This window comes from Pelodiscus sinensis, unplaced genomic scaffold (assembly GCF_049634645.1).
Source record: "Pelodiscus sinensis isolate JC-2024 unplaced genomic scaffold, ASM4963464v1 ctg53, whole genome shotgun sequence".
NCBI lineage: Eukaryota > Metazoa > Chordata > Testudines > Trionychidae > Pelodiscus > Pelodiscus sinensis.
Genome location: NW_027465900.1, coordinates 652,793 through 669,073, shown reverse-complemented (window position 1 = coordinate 669,073; position 16,281 = coordinate 652,793). Strand labels below are relative to the sequence as shown.

The following is a 16,281-nucleotide window of genomic DNA, read 5'->3' as shown; positions in this document are numbered from 1 at the left end:
GAACTGGACACAGTACTCCAGACGTGGCTTCACCACAGCCAAATAAAGGGGAATAATCACTTCTCTGGATCTTCTGGCAATGCTCCTCTTAATGCACCCTAATATGCCATTTGCCTTCTTGGCTACAAGGGCGCCCTGTTGACTCATATCCAACTTCTCATCCACTGCAATCCCCAGGTCCTTTTCTGCAGAACTGCTACTTAGCCATTTGATCCCCAGCCTGTACCAATGCTTGGGGTTCTTCTGTCCCAAGTGCAGGACTCTACACTTGTCCTTGTTGAACCTCATCAGATTTCTTTTGGCCCAATCCTCTAATCTGTCCAGGTCACTCTGGACCCTATCCTTGACCTCCAGCGTATCTACCTATCCCCTAGCTTAGTGTCATCCACAAACTTGCTGAGGGTGCAATCCATCCCCTCATCCAGGTCATTAATAAAGATGTTGAACAAAATCGGCCCTAGAACAGATCCTTGGGGCACTTCACTAGAAATCGACCGCCAACCTGACATCGAGCTGTTGATCGCTACCTGTTGGGCCCGACAGTCTAGCCAGCTTTCTGTCCACCTTACAGTCCATTTATCCAATCCATATTTCCTTAACTTGCTGGCAAGAATGTTGTGGAAGACTGTATCAAAAGCTTTGCTAAAGTCAAGGTATATCACATCCACGGACTTCCCCATGTCCACTGAGCCAGTTACCTCAGCATAGAAGCTAATCAGATTGCTCAGGCACGACTTGCCCTTTGTGAATCCTTGTTGACTAATCCTGATCACTTTCCCCTCTTCAAAGTGCTTCAAAATGGATTCCTTGAGGATCTCTTCCATGATTTTTCTGGGGATTGAGGTAAAGCTGAGTGGTTTGTAGTTCCCTGGATTGTCCTTCTTCCCTTTTTTTTTTTTTAAAAGGTGGGCACTACATTTGCCTTTTTCCAGTCATCCGGGATCTCTCCCGATCTCCACGTGTTTTCAAAGATAGTGGCCGAACATTCTGCAATGACATTTGCTAACTCCCTCAGAATACTCGGATGCATTAAAGCCAGACCCATGGATTTGTGTATGTTTAGCTTTTCTAAATAGTTTTTAACCTGTTCTTTCTCCACCGAGGGCTGTCCACCTCCTTCCCATATTGCTTTGCCTAGCGCATTAGTCTGGAGCTGACCTTGTCCGTGAAGACCGAGGCATTGAGTACAGTAATTCCTCATTTAACACTATAGATATGTTTCAGAAAATGATCGTGTTAAGTGAAAACGTGTTATGCGGTGTCAATTTTAGGGTGGCACCTGCTCGCTGCAGAGCACAGACAAGGGTAGTGCTTACTGGTTTTCTATTCACCGCCTCTGAAAGGGAGCACAAAAGACACTCGTTTCCTGGTTTGTATATAACCGTTCTACTGAAGGGAGGAGCACTTTATACCACTGAGTACGTTTTCTACTTGGAATGTGAATGCTTAACTGGTTATGGATAATCAGTGGGCTGGAGCAGCCCCCCACCTACCCCCATTTAATTGGTTAACCGATTACACGTAATGTTTAACTGATTAACTGAGAATCTTCATTGCAAGTACCTTTTCCCTCTTAATTGGCGAAGCATCACCATTTATGCAGCCTTTCTTTCCACATCTCACTAGCTCGGGCAGTGACACAGGGCTCTTTGTGTTCACCTGGTTCTTGTGCAACACACTCTTGCGCAATCCCCTATTCCCTCTGCCCCACTCATTCTTAAGGGTGTGCCAGAGCAAGAGTTTGTAGAAGCTGTAGGAAGAGGAGTTTTGTGCACTCGCTTGATAAGTTTGAACAACAATCCCTATTGAAATCTCAATATTCTCCTGCCTTTTGCTTGTGGCATCACCAGAAAGTGTAAAAAATAAAACAAAAAATAAATATCTTTGAGACTATATTAAATTGAAATAGCCGATCTAGACTTTACTAACAACGATAAAGTTAGCATTTCGGATAGCTATTAAAAAGTGTGAAGTGATTTCTATAAATCTCAGAGCTGGTTTTTTTTAAGACAGCATGTCAAAGCTGTTCCCAAAATGCATGTGTCATCATTTGATTGCTTTATTTCCAAATGAGGGCTCTGTCAGAATGTAAGTCTCATAGTAATAAATGTTCTGATCCTACAGCTAAGGAGGAAATTGATTTGTACCTTAACTTACGAAGTCATTTCAACACATTCGCCTTTGGAACTGAAAGGCAAACCTCACTGTAGAGTAACACCCCAATAAATTGTAGGTAATAACGAGGACAGCGTGAAAAGAATTAGAAAATATGAATAACTCTGTCCTGCCAGTATTTTAACATTAGCTTTGTTATAAAACGGTTGTTTCTGTAGTATGGCAAAAATCACACCCTTGTACAGCCACAAGATGGCATATGTGCTACCATCCCATAAAAATGTATCAGCCTGAGATTGGGCTGTTGGCATTATTCATAGAGTGGAGGAGCTATGACGTTTACACATCATCCCTAATAAGTGCAAATAAACACAACTATCATAGCTACTTTTCTGTGGCCCTTTCTAACTCTCCAGCAATCGAAACGGAGCCCTGACGTGGAGCTGGTAAGTGCCCTGGAGCTAATGCACCGGCTGCATAGCACTGCTTGCCCTGGTACAACACACTAAGGAAGCCATAGGCAGATTTTGCTTAGCTCTGGTTGGTAAATGCCCTTGAGTTTCATAGAGCTGGAAGAGACCTCAGGAGTCATCAAGTCCAGCCCCCTGCCCAAACCAGGACCAATCCCAACTAAATCAACCCAGCCAGGACTTCAAAACCTCTAGAGATGGAGATTCCTCCCCCTCCCTAGGGAACCCATCCCAGCGTTTCCCCACCCACCTAGGCTGCATGTAGACTGGCAAGTTGTCTACGCTGGCTGTTTGAATTTCCACAAGAACACTGACTTCCTACTGTCTGAAATCAGTGCTTCTTGCGGAAATGCTGTGCTGCTCCCGTTCGGGCAAAAGCCCTTTTCCGGAAATGCTTTTGCGCAAAAGGGCCAGTGTAGACAGCTGAAAACTGTTTTGCGCAAAAAAGCCCCGATGGCAAAAATGGCGATTGGGGCTTTCTTGCACAAAACCGCGTCTAGATTGGCACGGACGCTTTTCCACAAAAAGTGCTTTTGTGGAAAAGTGTCCGTGCTAATCTAGATGCTTTTTTCAGCAAATGCTTTTAACAGAAAATCATGCCAGTCTAGATGTAGCCCTAGGGAAATAGTTTTTCCTAATATCTAACCTAGACCTCCCCCACTGTAACCTGACCCCATTGCTCCTCGTTCTGTCATCTGCCACCACTGAGAACAGCCCCTCTCCATCCTCTTTGGAACCCCCCTTCAGGCAGTTGAAGGCTGCTCTCAAATCCCCCCTCACTCTTCTCTGCGGCAGACTAAACAGACCCAACTCCCTCAGCCTCTCCTCATAGGTCATGTGCTCCAGCCCCCTCATCATTTTGGTCGCCTCCACTGGCCCCTCTCCAATGCGTCCACATCCTTTCTGCCGGGGGTGAGGGGGGCAGAACTGGACACAATACTCCAGATGTGGCCTCACCAGTGCTGAATAAAGGGGAATGATCACTTCTCTGGATCTGCTGGCAATGCTCCTCCTAATGCACCCCAATATGCCAGTAGCCTTCTTGGCTACAAGGGCCCCCTGTTGACTCCTATCCAGCTTCTCATCCACTGCAATCCCTAGGGCCTTTTCTGCAGAACTGCTGCTCAGCCAGTTGGTCCCCAGCCTGTGACAATGCTTGAGATTTCCTGGGTATTCTAAGTTTGTCATGAAAAGTGCCAGAGCCTCCCAGGGGAGCTAGACTTCCAAGCGAACGAGCCAAGCAGCCGTGCAATTCACAAGACGTGCTCCTAGGCTGTGCTACTCTAGGAACATGACACTCTGGGCTCCCTGGGGTTTCTCCACCACTTTCTATAACCTGGGTGTGGCTGAATGCCCAGGCTCTACCTGAGAACTAGCCGCAAGTGCCGAGGTGACGCCCGCATCTGCGGCTCCAGCAGCTAAGGCCTCAGTGCCACCTTGCCATGCCACCTCCGTGCTATCCCCCCGGCATTGGAGCAGGGCGCTGGGGAGCCAGGGCTGTGGTCAGCAGCCCACCTTGGCAACCCTTGGAGGAGTTTCTTGGGGCTGTGTTGTGACTGAGCAGAATGGGCTTGCCAGACCCCTCCCCTCCCGTCTGCCCAAACAACAGTGGGATGGGGCGGTTGGTCACTCCAGCCTGGCCTCTGCGTCCACCCCCATTCTGCACTCCCTGATGCCCCAACGTGAAACGACGTCAGGGCCTTGCCCGCACGTCCCCTCCAAATCACCTGTGCACACGTATCCGTAGCTTTTGGACCTTACGTTGGCTTTTAGTTTAAAGCCCTTTGGATTTCCTGGTTTCCAGCCCCCAGAATTCAGTGGGTCTTGTTTTCTTATTTTCCTACTGAAGTTGAGCTGGTCAAATGAATCATTTAGAAGTGCTGGGGGAGGGGGGCCGTTAACCCTGTTTCCGTCCATGTGCATCGTTTTGAAGCAGATTCCGATGTTTGTGAAGGGGCATGTTCTCGGTAAGAATTCCCGAATAGGGACTGGACTCCTGTTGGCTGACCGGCTGGTGACGAATTGTTCTCTTCCACCATGTGCTCTAGGTGGTACGTGTGCTTTGTCCTAATCAGAGAATGACAAGTAAAGGCAAAGCAAATAACACACCGTCTGGTACTAACTTTTGGATAAACTTTGATTTGTGAATGTTTTTTTAAAGAACATTTAGCAAAATAACCCTAGCGATTCTAGCCAGGAAAACCTTTAGAAGGTTTTGTAATGTTTACCCAGTTCTAATTAGTAACAAGAAGATGGAAATTGCATTTTAAAGTGGCCGGGCCCAGCATAAAATAAAATTAAATGGCTGCTGCACGTTGCTGGCATTTGCTGTTGTGTACCTATAAGGGTTTAAGGAACATTTGCCGCCCCTTGCGGGAGCCCCTGACATATAGGCACGCCCCGAAGAGAGAGTAGCAAGTTCAGCCCTGCAGGAGAGGCCACCCCACTGCCAGCTTCTAGCAGAACCAACAAGAATGGATCCTCCAGCAGTTAGAAGGGCTGGACAGCGCTAGAAGCCATTTCTGGGTGAGGCTCTGGTGAGGGAGGAAGGATTTTTTTTTTTTTTTTTTTTGACAGGAAAGGCCTGGCCAGAGGCCCAACGGTGCCTGCAGCATCTCAGTCGGACCACCCAAGGCCTGTCCTGTGCTAAGGCACGGAAAGCCCAGAGGGTCTCTAGAGATGAATGCTAGTAGAAAACGAAGGCAGCTCATGCCATGCGCCACTCCCCTGTCTCAGTAACAGGCCTTGGGAGTGAGTTGTCCAAAATCCCTTCTTCAGAAAGGCTCAGATGGAAACGCGCATGATATTTCTGACACACGCGCAGGCCCCGGCCGGGCCAGGGGCTGGCCCCAGGCATTCCTGGCAGGGTGTGAGAGGGCGGCTGTTTGGCACAGTGGGCAAAGGAAACCCAGAGCGTCCAGCTTGTACCTTTCCTGTCCAAAAACATCCAGGCCACTCAGCAGGTCTCAGGCAATGAGCAGCCAAGGTCTAGGGCAGGCTAAAGAGCCGCCCTGGAGAGGCTAGAGGATGCTCAAGGGGCCCATCACCCCCACTTCTGGGTGGGGCTTGTTCCTCTCTGGTCATGGCAGGGGCTGCCGCCCAGCGTCTGAGTCCCGCAACGTGGCGGAAGTCATGGGATCAGAGCAAGGGTTGGAACCCTGTAGCTGGTGTTCAGAGTGGGTTCGACGATAACCCCAGCTCCCTGGCGCCTGCCATCCAAGCAGCCAAGGACAATCTGGCAATAGGCTGGCCCAGGAAGATCTACTGACCCAGCCCAGAGAGCCCACACATCACACAAGCCACCAGGGCCAACAGTAGGAGCCACAACGCTGTCTGAGATCCCACGGGCAAGGGACAGCCGCCCCCTGGGCTCTACAAGCTGGTCTGAGAAAGAAAAACAGGAGAGAGGTTCCCAGGTCCGAAGGGAGGGCTACCCAGAAGTCTGACCAAAACCTCATTTCAGGGGAGTGACTCTAGTCTCTGCTCCAGCCGACAGTGGTTACCAGGCACACCCTGCTCAGTGAAACTCAGGGGAAATCAACGTAGGAGTTTGTGGATTCGGGTAGTTTCCACACTCGAGTCATGGAATTCCTACTGGAGCCATCATCCTCATCAGGGCTGTTCCCCACTCCGGCACTTTGAATGCAGAAGATGGGGGCCCACAGGAGACCTTGAAATGACCTTGTCTCTCCAGGCTCTGCTGACAGAAACTCCTCTGAGTCACAGATTCCTGGCTCTGGGGAGAGGCTGCCACCGAGCGAATTAAATAAAACCCTGAAAACCAGGAAGAAACACTCGAGTGTCTTCCACTGGGTACCCCAAGCGCTTCTGCCACAAGAGAGTTTGAAAAAGAGAAACAAAAACACAGAAAAGAAAGTGTCTCTCTCATAGCTGCCCTCCCAGGCTAAGCAGGCGCCCACACAGGCCTCCTGTTGCCTTCAGGACACTAGAATCAAATCAGCACCTTACAACAGGCCATTAAAAGGTACACTGGCTAAAGCAGACTTGGTTGCCAGGTGTTACAGAGCAGCTGAGGAATGAGTAGATTAAACCAGAGAAACATTCTCTCTCTGGACACAGCCAGCTTTGTGCAAAACCCTGTAGTGTAGCTGTAGCCACAGAGAAGTTTAACCAAACAGCAAATAAAGCAAAATACCCTGATCGCGACTAAATCTACATTTCCCCTCTACTCATGATCCGGACTGATCCGTGTCTCAAGCCCCAATCCATTCCCGTGCCAGTATTTCTTGTAGGCATGGTAATTCCGGTTATTTCATCTTGTTCCTCCAGCCACTAACTTAGAACTCACACAGAGGCTCTGTCTACACTGGCGGGTTCTTGTGCCAGAAATATGCAAATGAGGCTAAGCGTGGAATAAGCCGAGCCTCATTTGCATACCTAATGAGCCGCCACTTTGCGGAAGAGGCTCTTGCGCCAGAAGGAGCTGTCTACACTGCCCCTTCTTGCACAAGAAACCCCCCCTTGCGCGATGCCGTTCTTCCTGAAAGTAATCAGCGTAGCGGCATTGCGCAAGGGGGGTTTTCTTGCGCAAGAAGGGGGCAGTGTAGACAGCTCCTTCTGGCACAAGAGCCTCTTCCGCAAAAATGGCAGCTCATTAGGTATGCAAATGAGGCTCGGCGATATTCCACACTTAGCCTCGTTTGCATATTTCTGGCACAAGAACCTGCCAGTGTAGACATAGCCAAAGAGAGCTGGCAACGTCTATATTTGCGATTTAAATTTCAGCCCTGTATCCCATTGGTTCTTCTGGGTCCCTGCCAACGCCCTTAGCTACCTGAGTGGACCCCTTTAGTCACCGAGTGCTGGCCAGCCTCCTCCTGTGCATCACAGTCCTCCACTGTGATGACCCTGAGCGTGTTTCCTGCATCCACGGGGATGTCCAGTCCGGTCCCACAGCTCAGGTGCTGCTGAGTAGGCGAGGGCCCAGATCGGTTGTGTGAAAAAGTGCTTATTCTAGAATATAACAACTGGCAGCATTTTCCATGTCTCCTGCCTCTTGGCTCGGGCACTCTGTCTGGCCCTGAGTGCAGATCTGACCACCTGAGCGCCACCTTTCCAATTGCAAATTGTGGCCTTTTGGGCAGGGCCCTTGACCAGGAAAAGCCAGAAGAAACACCGGGAGGCCAGGAAGGTTGGTTACGTTGCAGAACACCCGCCATCCCAGTCCCCATACCCGCTGGCCTGGGTGACCCTCCACTCAGCCTGGACTGACCCTGCTGGCTGTCTCCTATGATCTGGTGCATGGGCAGAAGGGAAGGAGGCACCCCGGGAAAGCTGTATGCCCAGGCGGTGGCAATCAAAGATGCAGGCCTGGCGGACAGCGGAGGTGCTCCCCCAGCTCTCGGTCCCGGGAGGAGCGGAGAGGGAAGTCCTACGAGAGGTGGCCCATGCTGGGACACGCTCCCCACCGCCTGGGATTGCCGTGTAGCCATCAGCCCACCCGCCCATCCTTGCTCTCTCGGAGGTCTGGGAAGGGCCAGAAGTCCTGCTCCTGCAGTGGACTGCTGTGCGCCCTGCACAGACGGGAACCGGAGGGACAGGCTGGCTGAGAAAATGCTCTGTGAGCCCAGCAAAGGGGTCGGAAGAGCCCAAGCCAGCCTGGGATTGTGGGCTGCCACTGCTCCTCGGCACGCACAGCGCGCTTGGGTCAAAGGCCATGGAGTCCTCTGGGGCGTGGGGCTGGTGGATTCTGAGATTCTATCTGGGAATGAGCCCAGGGCAGGTATCGCAAGGAAATTCAGACTGGTGGCCGCACACGGTCCATGTGGCCTCCCCCTACAGTTGCTGGGGGCAGGCTGGGCTCACAGTAGCCCCCTAGAAATGTAAGCTTGGCATGCAAGAAATGAGACCTGTTGTGAGGCTTTGGGGGAACAGCTCCGGGCGAGCTAGAGGCCTTTATAAAGTCCTGATCCCCAGGCATGGGTGTTGCTTGGGTTAGCAAATGATACTGTTGCTTCAGATCTTCCTTTGTAACCCTGAGTGCACTTTGAAAGCCCTGGCGTCAGCCCTAGCAGAGTCCGGGAGCCAGAGAAAGCCTTTGATAAGATAAGGAACAGTTTGTGTCATTGGCCAGTGCTCTGTGGCCTGATTTTTGCTACTTTTTGTTGTGCAAATTGATGCATTAGAATTCGGCTGGAGACATTTTGTGCTTTCCCCCTTCACAGGCAAAATATTTGTGGTGATGCAATAGAAGGGTTCTTGCCAAAAATCACTAGACCTTTGGCTTTGGCTCCTGCAATCTAAACATTCAATTTCCAAGGAATATCCCTCGAATAAGAGTTATGGACTAACACTAACCTGACTGCATTCTTGTCCATGATAGCCATGTGCCGGTCCCACCCCACGCCGTGAGTCATCATCTGCTGACCAGTATTCTCACTTCCATATGATTTAGATGGAAATACAAGAGTCCTGCTGACCATGCAGGCCAGTGGTCGGTCTAACTGAGAATCGTTTTTCTTCCAGACAGCGGAGAGCGTTTGCCTGAACACCTGAGGAATGAGGGTTTATACCGTGTCTTTAAAAAATAATAATCTTCCTGAATGAACCATCCGTGTTGCTATTATTCATAGCAGTTTCTTTTGTTTTGTATTCGTCTAAGCTTTGGGCTCAGTCCTAGTGTGTGACGATGAGTCCACACATTCATCAGACACTGTGCAAAATAAAAATGCAGAGATGGAACCTCTCTAGCCCGGCATCCTTGGGACCTGACCAGGGCCAGAACCAGAGAACATGCCGGCCCACGAGAGGTCAACGTTGCCTGGCAGCCTGCCCGACGTTGCCACTGCTTCCGGGGCTCAGACAAGAGGGTTAGGGGTCAATCGGAGCTAAATCACAGCACTGAGAGCCAGGACTGGGGGCTGGAAACAAACTTCATGGGACGGTGGGAAACGTGGCCACCCCCAGAGGCCATCTGGCTAATTAAAATCCTGCCAGACCACGGGCCAGAGAGGTTCAACATGTACTGCATTCGCTTTGTGTTGTGGTGTCTGCTGATCCTTGATTGCGGAATTCCAACCCCAAAGGAGGGGTATGTCCGTTTGTAACACTGGTGCTTGTACCTCCTGTACAACACGCCCTGCGGGGCTGGCTCCGGCAAGCAGCTGCTTGTCCCTTTGGTGGCTTCCGTTTGCCCCCAGGTGCAGTGAAAGCTGTTTAAAGTTCTGGCTCATTAGATTTGTTACAGTTTGTACCGGCATTGAGGGCCACGTGGGGCCGGGGCGTGCTGGCAGAGGAGAGGCGGGATTTGCCCCACAGAGTGCGGCATCCGAAGTTCCTGGCAGAGCTGGCGGGTAGCAGTACGGGGCAGCGAGCACAGAATCGTCTCGCTTGTTCGGGGGTTGACGGACGGGCCCTGGGCCCCGTGTGCCGTTTTGGCCACCGAAGAAAAGCCGTAAAAATAAATGCCTGGAATTCAGGTGTTTGACGTCATTTGGAGCTAAAATTCTTCCATTTCAGAGTGGTGAGGGTTTGTTTTCAGCTGGGCCCATCTCCGAGCTGGCGGAGGGGGGGGGGTTGAAAAGAACTTGGGGTCGGTTGGGCACTCTGCCCTTTTTATACCCTCGAGGGGCAGGTGGAACCAGGGGAAGAGCCCATCCCAAAGAGCCCCCTTGCCAATGGGGAGAAACCTTCCTGCCTGTCCACAGGCTCACGCAAGTTTCCGGAACAAAAAAACAGGATTATGTAGCACTTTAAAGACTAACAAGATGGTTTATTAGATGATGAGCTTTCGTGGGCCGGACCCACTTCCTCAGATCAAATAATGGAAGAAAATAGTCACAACCATATATACCAAAGGATACAATTAAAAAAATGAACACATATGAAAAGGACAAATCAAATTTCAGAACAGAAGGGCGATGGGGGGGGGGGGGGGAGAGAGATAAATGTCTGTGAGCTAATGATATTAGAGGTGATAATTGGGGAAGCTATCTTTGTAATGCATAAGATAATTAATGTCTTTGTTTAAACCTAAGTGTAAAGTGTCGAATTTAAGCATGAATGACAGGTCAGAGGATTCTCTTTCAAGTCTGGTGTGAAAAGGTCTTTGAAGCAGGATGCAGGTAATCAAGTCATTGAGACAATGTCCTTTCTGGTTGAAATGGCAAGCAACTGTTTTTTCTTTGTGATCCTGTCTAATGTCTGTTTTGTGGGCATTGATCCTTTGGCGAAGTGTCTGAGACGTTTGTCCAATGTACATAGCAGACGGACACTTTCGGAACATGATAGCATAGATTATATTTCCGGAGAGTTCCTGGGCCATCCTTTGTATCACCCCGTGTCTCGGCACCACTGCAGAGGGGGAGGGGGACTTTCCACTGTAAAATACCTTGAACCCTGTGTGTGAGCTTCTGTCACGTACATCTAAGGAAAACGCGTTTATCTTGATTGCTGCCTTGGCCCTAGGACTGACTTGTGTTTTCTGACAGGATTCCTGGAAGCGAGCACCGAGCAGCCAAGTTTCAGGAGCCTTGAAAAACCCTTCCCGGGGTTTACTCCTCTTCCGCTGCTTCATGTGTGAGTTGTGTGGGAGTAGAGACGGCAGCTGCTGGATAGCTGTGGCTATCTCCTCACAGCCGCATCTTAAATCCCCGGGGTCAGGCACTGCCGGCGGCTGGGCATTGTAGGGTTCCATCCTGAGGAATGCCCTGGGTGTGGGTCGGTGTGTGCCCTCCACCCCCCACCCCCGCGAGCTTGGGGGGAAACCAGACAGACGGATTTTGGAAGGGAAGGCGCCGGCGTGTTATGGTTCTGTAACGACCCCTTCCCACCAGAGTATAAACAACAACCAGACACGCATCCCTTGCACTCCTAGGCCACGACTGCACTGGCCCCCGTCAGCGCTGTCACTTCCAGGCTCAGGGGTGTGAAAAAACACTCCCCCGAAAGCAGCACGTTCAAGTGCCAGTGGGAACCGGGCTACCATGCGAGGAGCCGCGCCCCCGCCCGGTTAGCGACTCCCCTTATTCATACTGAAATATGTTGAGGTAGGGCGCACCCCAAACCGCCTTTCCGGGACCAGAGTGGAGGAGCCAGACACACTGATGGCCCATTCAAGGGAATCCCCTCTCCCCAGGCCATCCCAAAACACTTCTCAGAGAGGGCGTCTACAGCGGAGAATGTTTGACCGCTGGGAGGCTGCTGAACTTGTGAAGAGGGGAAGTGACATCATCACTCCCCCTGTAGGGTAAACTGAGGCAGTCCATGGTATCTTGCTGAGAAGTGACAACTCAAACCTGAAAGTATTAGGCCAGCTTGGGAAGTAAAACAGTTCAACAGTTACTGTGACCCTGGTTCCCCTGGCAACCACATTCAAAACTGGCCTCACTTTGATAAGGCCGGTACCAAACAACTGTGCGGGATTGTTTTTCGTTATCTGCTTTGTTCCTAGAAAATAAGCTTAGATCCCAAAGATCACGCCAAGGCAATACCACCCCCGCAGTAGACGCATTAGATTTCCAGCCAACAAAATGACCATCAACATGTCTTTGTTTATGTTGGCTTATTTAGCTTGTTAGGAATAATTATTTGTATTAGTGATAACATGTTTAATCGGCAATGGGCGGAGATGCTGTGTAACTGTTGTAGACCATTGGCTTATGTTCATATCTCACTTCCACTGCTAGACCTATCAGATTACTTCTTCTCCGTCCTTCTGCTACCTATATAATCTAATGTATGTGTTGGTTCAGTCAGTGCTCACCGGGTTAACCCCTGATGGGTACTCCACCAGCTGTGTGAACCAATAAATCCTCTGCTTGTTTTCACCTGCACCCAGTGTGTCCAAGAATTATTCCCAACACCCCCTACAGCTCAACCCCTGGAAACGAGTCAGGAGCACAACCACCTCCTCATTTCAAAGCGGGTCCCAGGCTGAAGGGTGTGCTCCCCCCTGCCTGTTGAAGATCCGTGACCTGTTGCTGCCACCGACATGGGTCAGGCACATCTTGATTCCTGCCCTGCGTGGTTTGCCAATTTCCCTGTTTCTGAAGTCCCCAGCTTTGGTCTCTACACCTGCTACTCAGAACCCCTGAGAACCTGGCTTCCTGCTGGGAAGCAGTTTAATATTTTACCTCCAGCCGCGTGTTTTGATTGAGGTGCTTGCGAAATCTCCGCTCCGGTTACAAAGTGCAGCGTGTGGCCCCCCCCCACATTGAGGGAGGGGCAGAGTGGGCAATGAATTTACACCGGTCAGGGCTCTGACCGGCTGGGGATTAGAACATAAGATTGGGGGAGCCCCCCATCAATGGTTCATGAGTCTCTGGGAGCTATTCCGTGGCTCACGTGGGCGTGTCACCCTCCCTGTGGGTGTTTGTGTGAGTTCAGTAACTGCCAGAGGTTCGTGGCGTGACTCGATGTCAGTGAGAGGTCGCCCAGGTGGGGGCACAAGCGGGTGCCGCGGTTGCACAGACCAAATCAACCTCGCAGGACCCCATCCCAGTCACCCAAACCAGCTGGGGGCTCTAAAAATCCCGCCGGCCATGGGCAGCTCGTTACCGCGCTGGCCAACGACAAGTTGTGTGTTCTGTGGTCAGACGCCTGTGGACGGGTGTCCCCGGCGTGAGGCCCTGGCCGGGTGCTCAGAGCTGCCGCTGCGAGATCTCCCACCCACCACACACCAACAGTCACACAAAGGTGCTGGGGCAGGTGCTGCTGTCCACGCCCACGGCTCCGATAGTCCCTGGGGTCACTGTCGGCCTGTCAGGGATGTCAGCAGAGAGGGCTGCGGGTGGGTACCCCCAGAGCTGGGTAATTGGGCCTGTGGCGCTCTCCGCCGGGGAGGGGGCGATGGGTTCCCAGTTCCCGCTGCCGTTCATGGGAGCGGCAGATCAGGGAACTCGCGGGCTGAGGCCAGCGGCCTGACCCTCGCCCTGAGGTAGGCACGGGAGAGGAGAGGCGCATTTGAGAGGGGGGAGGCAGAGGGCATCCGGAACGAAGCTGCCAAAGCCCTCGGCCAGCCCAGGTCTCTTTGTTTGCGAGGGGCAGAGGGCAGGTCTGCTGCCTGGCTTAGGGGCAAGGGGATCGGGGAGCAGGGTGTGGGCAAACAGCGGCCAGCGCCAGGCACGGGCTTGGCCAAGCTATCACCTTGTACTCCGGCTCCGGGGGTTTTTGTGTGTGGGGAGGGCGGGTGTGAGGAATGTTGGATTTTTATTCTGGCTTGACGTGTAAAGAAGGGCTCGAAGTGACCACGCAGAAAGTGGGAGGTGCCGGCCCCGTTGCTCAGAACGACAAGTGCTTCCTCTTCCCGGGATGGACGATCAAATTACGTACAAATAACGAATTGTCTTGGCCAATAAACCAACGCAGGAGAGCAGCCTCTCCCCCCTCCCCCCCGCTGCCCTGCCGGGTCAACCTTGGGCCAGTGGCTCAGCACGTCCTGCCCCAGTGGTGCAACGCCTCGCACGGGACTGGTGCAGACTTTGTCCCCCCGGGCACGGCGGAGCCCTCCCCAAAGCAAATGAGCCGGGTTCGGAGAGCAGGGGCCCACAGCCAACGCCTGGCTGCCTACCCCGCACCCGTGGGGGCTTCAGAAACGAGTCAGGCCACGTGCAGTGGCTCGTTCCGTCCGGGACACGCCCATTAGCTGGGTCGGGAGATTTCACAAGGCCCCTTCCCCCAGCTCAGGTGCAGGAGGCCGGGGGAGAGTGAAGGCTGCTTCACTGCCCGGAGGGGGCAGCCCCCGGAGCTCAGAGAAGGCTGATCCTGCCCCCCGCTTGCTCAAGCCAAAGGAGAGGGTCTCGAGCGGGCTCAGGGCTCTTTGAGGGGGAGCAGGGTCTGTGCCCAGCAGCCCTTCCTGGCCGTGCAGCAGAAGAGGATCAGAGCGCCTGGCTCCCCGATGGAGTCAAAGCCCACCCTTCCCTTCCGCTGCTCGCTGCGCCTTCCCCCTCGCGCTCCTTCTCACGGCACCAACGGCTCCGGGCCTGCTCTAGGCCAGGGGATTGTTGCCTTGATTTTACCCTTCTGCGCCAAGGGAGGCGCCCCCAGGGGCTGGCTGCGGGACCCAGGGTTGCCGTCCTGGGGAGGGACAGTTTGTGCTGCTGTCGCGGGCGGTTTGGGAGCCTCTGTGGGAGCCGCAGGCAGCCCCAGGCCGAACGCGGTCGCAGGCCTCTCTGTCTATCACCCCACCATCCCCACTGGAACCTGCTGCTTCGCCGGCTGAACACTCCGGAGCCCTGGGGGGAGCCGTGCCGAACCCCCCTGGGCGAGGGCGGGGCAGGCACGTGGCTAGAGCGCTCAGCCCACCCGTGGCCATACGCCTGGCCCAGCTTTGTCGCCCAGCAGCCACGGCACAGCCCGAGTCGGCCATGTTCATGCTGCGTGTCGGGAGCCCCTGAGGCGGGGGGAGGGCGATTTTCTGGTGCTGTCCTGGCGAGCGAGTAGAACGGCCACTGTCCCATGCACGAGGGCTTTGCCTAGAACAGGACAGGGTACAGAGCCCCGGGATTTACCCACAAGCTAACTAAGCAACAGCTCAGGACTTCTCATCATGAGGGGCTTCTAAATACAACCCCTCCCCCCAATCTGTAATTGCGTCCTCGTCTAGGCACCGGTGGATGCATCAATCTAAAACGTCTTCGTTTCTACTTGCGGCGTCCTTCCTGTTAGACTCACGCACAGCTGGGGGGCGGTGGGGCCTCTTCACTTGACATCGCTCAGGGCCTCAGCACGTCTTACTCCAGCCCTGCTCTCCAGCTCCAGCGGCCTCCCGTTAACTCCCACAGGAAAGGCTGAATAGCCGCGGGGCGCCAGCTGGTCCTGCAGAGCGAAGGGGACCGGCCTGTTCCCCTTGTCCCTCAGAGACCGCTCTGTCCTGGCACTGACATGTGCAACAGCGTCCCCGCACCGATAGTCTGGTGGCAGAGTCACCCCCCCGCTTGGCGCAAACATTTACAAACCCTTTGTTCCTCCAGGCTGTGCCTGGCCTGCACTGAAACGCCCCAGCTGTGTCACTCAAAGGTGTGACAGCCCCACACCCGTCCGTGTGGGGTAGTTACGCTGACCTCCGTCCATGGGCAGTCGGTGACGCTGGGCTCAGGGAGGCAAGCCCCTGGCCCCGCCCCCGGCCCCGCCCCTTCCGCTAACGTGCTAATTTAGGAAGGCAAAGAAGGGGCTTTTGTTACGATTCCTCCCCCTTCCCACTTCCTCTTAGTTCAGTGTCCCTTCCTGGCTCGAGCAATTGCCATGCCCTGAAGGATGCAACGTGTGACTCATCGCTGGAGAGGACGTTCCCACCAGGAATTGCTGATCCTCGTATTCCAGCCCTGTCCGAAGAGCTCCGGTCGGGCGACTCGTGGCAGGGGACTGGACTCGATGACTCTTGAGGTCCCTTCCAGTCCTAGTGCTCTAGGATTCTATGTCAAATGCCACCGTCCCACTGGGCTTCATTTCTCAGCTCCCATCAAGGGTGCCCAGCTGGACTCTTTCCCGGCGGCTGGGAGGGGTTTCAGACATACCCTTCCCCTGCAGGGACGAGGCAGAATTGAGGCTTTAGCCCTGGCTGTGGCCTGGAGGCGTACACATCAGGTGCAGATCTAGTGTCCGAAACCCCTTTTGGCAGTGAGGACTGTGCCAGAGTCGGGCCAGTGGGCTACAGGGGGAAAATACATTAGCTCCAGATTAAACAGGTCCCTGTTCCCAAGGTAAACTAGGAGGCTGCCTCGACACTGGCATGATT

At 53.2% G+C, this 16,281-nt stretch overlaps 1 long non-coding RNA gene across 1 annotated transcript; it reads left to right on the top strand.

Moving 5' to 3' along the window:
* The first annotated feature begins 7,396 nt into the window (after positions 1-7,396).
* On the top strand, positions 7,397-9,153 carry LOC142824390 (uncharacterized). Its single transcript, XR_012899288.1, has 2 exons — positions 7,397-7,737; positions 9,072-9,153. It is a non-coding gene; the product is annotated as an uncharacterized LOC142824390 (long non-coding RNA).
* The last annotated feature ends 7,128 nt before the right edge of the window (positions 9,154-16,281 follow it).